This window comes from Eschscholzia californica, unplaced genomic scaffold (genome assembly GCF_041429995.1).
Source record: "Eschscholzia californica isolate CP2 unplaced genomic scaffold, dmEscCali1.0.p SCAF_39, whole genome shotgun sequence".
Lineage (NCBI taxonomy): Eukaryota > Viridiplantae > Streptophyta > Magnoliopsida > Ranunculales > Papaveraceae > Eschscholzia > Eschscholzia californica.
The window spans coordinates 40,001-47,500 of record NW_028238460.1 but is presented as its reverse complement, the minus strand read 5'-3'; positions in this window follow the sequence as shown (position 1 = coordinate 47,500).

Here is a 7,500-nt window from a genome sequence, read left to right as displayed (position 1 = left end):
CGGCATAGGCTGGGGAGTTTTTGATTTTTTGCCCGTGGTGCCCCCCCGGGCCCCCCCAGCCGCCTCTTCGATTTTCCACGTCGGGGATGAGTTGGGCAACTCTTGGAAGCTTCCCATCCACCCCCGTGCCGAGCTTTGCCCTTGGGATGCCTTATGTTGCATCCCAAGGGCCAAGGCACCTGCCAGCCCAAGGGCTGTGCACGGCCTGGGGAGGGAGCTCACCCCTCCCCTATATAGTGCAAAGTTATTGTTTTCCCTATTTTCACAAGGAAACATCAAATTTTTAACCAAGCATACTCGGCCTTTGCTCCTTCGTTACTCGTCCAAATCCAACAAACTTGCATTCGTTGGAAAGGTCTTTTCACAAGGATTCTTTTGATATATAATAATAGCGATTCCGATAAATATTTATTTTTTTATGAATTTTTAAGTGAATAAACAATTAAAAATTCAAAAAAAATAGAAAAAAAATATTTTTTTCCCGATTCTTTCTCCAATATTCCTGATAAATACCCACACACCCACATATGGAGAATGGTCGAAAATGCTCGAGTGGATATCGAGATGTCCGACGAAGCACCACTTGGAAGGGCCGAGGCACGGGACGCCCGAGCTGTTGCTCGGGCCGGCACGGGACGCGCATGGGACATCCCGGGACGGCATGGGACGCCCTCGCTACAGCTCGAGACGGCCAGGTACGCCCGAGACTTGGCTCGGGACGGCCTGGGACGCCCTCGCCATAGCTCGGGACGGCCTGGGACGCCCGAGACTAGGCTCGGGACGGCCTCGGCACAGCACGGGACGGCCTGGGACGCCCTTGCCACAGCTCGGGACGGCATGGGACGCCCGAGACTTTGCTCGGGACGGCCTGGGACGCCCTTGCCACAGCTCGGGACGGCCTGGGACGGCCTCGGCACAGCTCGGGACGGCCTGGGACGCCCGAGACTTTGCTCGGGACGGCCTGGGACGTCCGAGACTTTGCTCGGGACGGCCTGGGACGCCCGAGACTTGGCTCGGGACGGCCTGGGACGCCCTCGCTCCAGCTCGGGACGCCCTGGGACGGCCTCGACACAGCTCGGGACGGCCTGGGACGTCCGAGACTTTGCTCGGGCCGGCCTGGTGTCACGTGCATATTGTTGAGCATGCATATGACGTGACGAGTGCTAGGAGCACGTACGAGCATATAGGCCGTAGGGCCGAATACGAGGTCGAGATAGGGCAAGAGTGCCAAGCAAGCTTCCTTAGGCCATGCACGGGACGCCCGTGGCATTCAAGACTTTGTCAAGGATACGAAGGGTCATTTGGACGAGAGTATGCCTGGTTAAAAGGATTGATGTTTCCTTGTGGAAATAGGCAAAACAAGAAGTTTGCACCTGAGGAGGGGGTGGTCTCCCTTCCTCATATGCATCCAGCATATGTCAAGACCTCGTGGATGGGAGCTCGCCCATCCTTAGCATGGTATGCACGAAAGTGAGCATCCTCGTGGCGCAACCCATGAGGCCGGCCTAGCGTATGCGAGAGAAGCATATTGCACGGGTTCCCTTGTCATAGGAAATGGCTCGGGACAGTACCTGGAGATAGGTTACTGCGGGTTCCTTTGGAAAAGGTGTTGCATGTTCTCATGCCATGGCGAGGCGTGCGTCGTGCTAGCATATTCCATAAGGAGGATTGAGCTATTCAAGGGGCCAAGCCTTGATGTGCTATGTTGGGCATGTGGTAGCTTATTAAAGATGGATGCTCCTATGCCCAATGTCCGGATGGTAAGCCGAGATGATAAGGTGCCGGATGCTTGAGACTAGATGGCAAGATCCGCATATGCGGCTTGGTGTGCTCCGCACATATGTTGGTATCCTTTATAGTGGGCGAGAGTCTATGACTCAAGGAAGCGTTATACGGGACGGCTCGAGCTATGCTCGTAGGTTGGGACACGTTGGTGTCATGCCGCATTATTGGTTGGGAACCAAGATGACTTGATAGTCGAGATGCTCCGAATATGTTCGGGAAGGCTGGCTATGCGTTAGGAGGGAATGCATAGCGCCGCACGGTACGTTAGGATTTGATATTCCGCACTATCGACCCGTGTCTTTGAGCATAATATGCCGGGTCGACCTAACGTGATAAAAAGGCCGTGACAATTGGTATCAGAGCCTAGATGAGAGGCTAAAGAGATATATTACCCTCTGATACCTATTTGACAATTGGTATCAGAGCTTGATTGGTCAAGCTTAAGAGTATGGAGCTCTGATCCTAGAGGAGAAATGGATGTCAGAGCCTGAGCTGCAGGATGGAGATGCACGAGCGAAGATGTATTGCATCCTGATAACCATTTAACAGTTGGTATAATAGCCTAGTGGATAGGCCAACGTGTATATTGCTCTGGTCCTTGTGATAGATGGATCAAGAGCTCGATAGCTTACAAGATGTGTTCCAAGAGCCTAGTTATAGTGGCAAATGGATGTGTTTTGGGGGCTTGAGGTGACAAGCACGAAGATATGCCTAAGAACATGTGGTATGTTTGGAAGCATACTTCCAGAGCCTGGAGGGCAGGTTCAAAGAGATGGTATCTATGCTCGAAGAGTGTGACGAAGAGCTTAGTGATTCTCCCACTATGGTATGTGGTATACTGGAGTGTGTATGAAGAGCTGCGTTGAGAGCATGATTCCAAGAGATGGCTTTCAGAGTGAGATGCATTCAAGATGGTATGGTCTCTGAAGCTATGATGCAAGAGAGGGGACCTTTGTCAAGGGATGCATGGTGCATAGAGCGACGAGAGTTCCGACGGAAGGAATAGGCCGTGCGCACGGATGCTACGGTGGTAGCTATACTTGGGTCTATGTTCCTTTGAGGTGAAGGACATATGCGAGATATGAGATGGAACCGTATTGGCACAAGAAGTCATGTGCAAGCTGTAAGAGTTCAGTGTGACTTGGTTGGCAAGAAGGTACCATATATACTTGAGTCCTTTAGAGGTAAGGACAAGTGTAGAGAATGGGATGGACAAAGAATGGCACGGTGAGTCGTGTGCGAGCTTAGTGCAGTAATGCTCAGTACGATTTGGTGCGCATTGGGTACATCATGATATAGAGTCCTTGGAGTGGACAACAGGCTTGGTATGAAGTGTACCAAGATGGCAAGTAGAGTCAGGCTGAGAGCTTGTGGTAAGCTAGTCTGAGTAAGCTTGTTGGATTGGCATCCGAGAGTGGAGCTATGTTGATCCGAGTAATACTTGAGCGTTAGAGTAGGGTATGGCAACAAGGTGTTGAAGGATACTCTCTTATGCTTAAGCCGAAGGTAGCATCGAGTGACTTGTGATGTTGTGAGTTCAAGCTACTTACAGAAGACGGTGGTCAAAGAGTAAGATAGATGGACAGAGTACATCGTTGGGCAAGTTGGTGCTAGATCAAGTTGTGCTTATGTGGTATGGTGCACGATAGGGTTCGGCACGATGTGTTGTAAGCGCATTTGAGTTCCAAAGAGAACGGACTCACTTGAGATGAGACATGGATATGCTAACACAGTTGTGTGAGGTATGTCGCATGAGTGCTATAAGCCGAAACCAACATTGAAGCTTATGGACATATTGGTGTGAAGTCTAGATGACAGATTCACGAGACCAAGTACAGTACTGATGGTAGTTGGAACCGAGTTCAAGCCGTCAAGTAATATGAGGGTCGTTGTATCTGAAGTAGATCGGCCCATGTTTGAGTTATGCATTGGAGGTAAGTTGGAACCGAGTTCAAGCCTACAGTGTGCAATGAGTACGTGGTGACTGAGAAGAGATCAGCTCACGTTATGGGATTTCAGGATGGTGTGTCGTGGTGACATTAAGCATCGTTCAAGTCTGGAGATAGTTGGGACTAAGTTCATATCGTCAGATACATATGACAACGTCGAGTTTGCAGTTGAGTTGTAAGCCGTATGGTGCTGCATGAGATGTGTTGGAACTTATGCGGTGGTACGTTCGGATGTGTTCAAGAGGGACACGAGCCTACCAAGATGCTCGGGTTAAGGAGCATCGCCAAAGATTAAATGGCAAGTGTGTGTCTAGATGTAGTCAGAGAGGACGTTCCCAAGAGTATGCCAATGGTGGATGGTTTGGTACCATGTAGTTCTCGCGGAGAGAAAGATACCGTACTCGTTTAGTGGACATCGAAGGCAACACGACAATTTCCCGAGGAAGGGATGGCACGGATGATGCCGAGCGCACGAGGCGCAAGCGCGGAGGCGCACAAGCAGAGGCTTGTTTGAGATGTGCACAGAGGTGCAGGTGCAGAGGCACAATCGAGGCAAGGGTCGTCGAGAGAGGGGCGGCATTGCGAAGAGTTCAAGTGGTATACACTCAAGGGTACAAGTAGTGATGCTTAGGTACCAGAGTGCACTTGATGTTGAGAAGCCGGAGGGCGTAATGAGGGTCTCAATGAACAAGCAAACCAAGGAGTCAGAACGTGGAGTACATGGGTACGTTGGGTCTGATCCAGAGGTGAGTGACATTGAAGACGAGTTGCTTTGCGATGGCAACATTGCGAGCACATGGCAAGACGCAGTGGCGTCGAGATGCTAACTCGTGGTGAAGCCGAGGAGGTGAGGTACCTGAGTTCAAGGAGCGGCGGAGGCTGCATGAGAGAAGCGACATTGAGCATGGATGAATGGTAGAGAAGTCCATTATCCTAACGCATCGGAGGATGCATTGCAGAAGATTGAGTTAACCCGGAGGGGGAACCTGCGCGACGAGACTGCGTAGTTGAGTTCACACGGAGGTGTGGTATGCCGAAGACATGAAGGTGCAGTGGTAGCATCGGAGTTGAGGCAGAAGATTGAAGTGGTACTCCAAACTTAGTCGACGAGGACGTCGACATTACAAGTGGGGGAGTATGTCACGTGCATATTGTTGAGCATGCATATGACGTGACGAGTGCTAGGAGCACGTACGAGCATATAGGCCGTAGGGCCGAATACGAGGTCGAGATAGGGCAAGAGTGCCAAGCAAGCTTCCTTAGGCCATGCACGGGACGCCCGTGGCATTCAAGACTTTGTCAAGGATACGAAGGGTCATTTGGACGAGAGTATGCCTGGTTAAAAGGATTGATGTTTCCTTGTGGAAATAGGCAAAACAAGAAGTTTGCACCTGAGGAGGGGGTGGTCTCCCTTCCTCATATGCATCCAGCATATGTCAAGACCTCGTGGATGGGAGCTCGCCCATCCTTAGCATGGTATGCACGAAAGTGAGCATCCTCGTGGCGCAACCCATGAGGCCGGCCTAGCGTATGCGAGAGAAGCATATTGCACGGGTTCCCTTGTCATAGGAAATGGCTCGGGACAGTACCTGGAGATAGGTTACTGCGGGTTCCTTTGGAAAAGGTGTTGCATGTTCTCATGCCATGGCGAGGCGTGCGTCGTGCTAGCATATTCCATAAGGAGGATTGAGCTATTCAAGGGGCCAAGCCTTGATGTGCTATGTTGGGCATGTGGTAGCTTATTAAAGATGGATGCTCCTATGCCCAATGTCCGGATGGTAAGCCGAGATGATAAGGTGCCGGATGCTTGAGACTAGATGGCAAGATCCGCATATGCGGCTTGGTGTGCTCCGCACATATGTTGGTATCCTTTATAGTGGGCGAGAGTCTATGACTCAAGGAAGCGTTATACGGGACGGCTCGAGCTATGCTCGTAGGTTGGGACACGTTGGTGTCATGCCGCATTATTGGTTGGGAACCAAGATGACTTGATAGTCGAGATGCTCCGAATATGTTCGGGAAGGCTGGCTATGCGTTAGGAGGGAATGCATAGCGCCGCACGGTACGTTAGGATTTGATATTCCGCACTATCGACCCGTGTCTTTGAGCATAATATGCCGGGTCGACCTAACGTGATAAAAAGGCCGTGACACTGGGACGCCCGAGACTTGGCTCGGGACGGCCTGGGACGCGCTCGGCACAGCTCGGCACAGGCCGGGACGCCCGAGCCGAGCTTCGGGTCGCACGAAATCTCTTCGTATTCCGACATATTAGAAGCTTCCCATCATGTAGTAGGCCGAGCTTTGCCCTTTGGATGCCCTATGGTGCTTGGCGAGCACTAGGGAACGTGCCAGCACAAGTGCTGTGCACGCTCTGGGGAAGGAGCTCAACCCTCCCCCTTATAGTGCAAAGTTATTGTTTTTCCTATTTTCACAAGGAAACATCAATTTTTTAACCAAGCATACTGGGCCTTTACTCCTTCGTTACTCGTCGGAATCCAGCAAACTTATACTCGTTGGAAAGGTCTTTTCGCAAGGATTTTTTTGATATATTATAATAGCGATTCCGATAAATATTTATTTTTCTATGAATTTTTAAGTGAATAAACACCGGAAAATTCATAAAAAATAGAAAAAAAAATATTTTCTTCCGTTTCTTTTCTCCAATAATTCATAAATAATACCTCAATAGTATTAATGAAGAGAGAGTCGAAATGGCCCGGGTGGATTTCGAAATGTCCCACGACCCCATAGAATGCACGGGCCAGCCGAGCCAAAAGAATGGGACGCGCACGGGACAGCATTGGTCAGGCTCGGGACGGCACGGGACAGCACGGGACGCGCATGGGACGGCACGGGACGCGAATGGGACGGCCTTGCTAAGGCTCGGGACGGCATGGGACAGCACGGGACGCGAATGGGACGGCCTTGCTAAGGCTCGGGACGGCATGGGACAGCTCGGGACGCGCATGGGACGGCCTTGGTGAGGCTCGGGACGGCCTTGGTCAGGCTCGGGACGGCATGTCACGGCCCTGGTGAGGCTCGGACGGCACGGGACGCGCATGGGACGGCACGGGACGGCCTGGGACGGCCTTTGTGAGGCTCGGACGGCACGGGACGCGCATGGGACGGCCTTGGCGAGGCTCGGGACGGCATGGGACAGCACGGGACGGCCTCGGCACAGCTCGGACGGCACGGGACGCGCATGGGACGGCCTTGGCGAGGCTCGGGACGGCATGGGACAGCACGGGACGGCACGGGACGGCCTCGGCACAGCTCGGACGGCACGGGACGGCCTTGGCGAGGCTCGGGACGGCATGGGACAGCACGGGACGGCACGGGACGGCCTCGGCACAGCTCGGACGGCACGGGACGGCCTTGGCGAGGCTCGGGACGGCATGGGACAGCACGGGACGGCACGGGACGGCCTCGGCACAGCTCGGACGGCACGGGACGGCCTTGGCGAGGCTCGGGACGGCATGGGACAGCACGGGACGGCCTCGGCACAGCTCGGGACGGCACGAGACGCGCATGGGACGGCCTTGGTGAGGCTCGGACGGCACGGGACGCGCATGGGACGGCCTTGGTGAGGCTCGGACGGCACGGGACGCGCATGGGACATCATGGGACGCACATGGGACACCTTATGGGGATCATCAAGGGACGTTGCACGGGACATTCTTTCCCACGAAGGGCATTTACATGGGACATCTTAGGAGTCGAGAGCCGGCACATGGGACAACGTAGTTCACACGCACGGAACACTT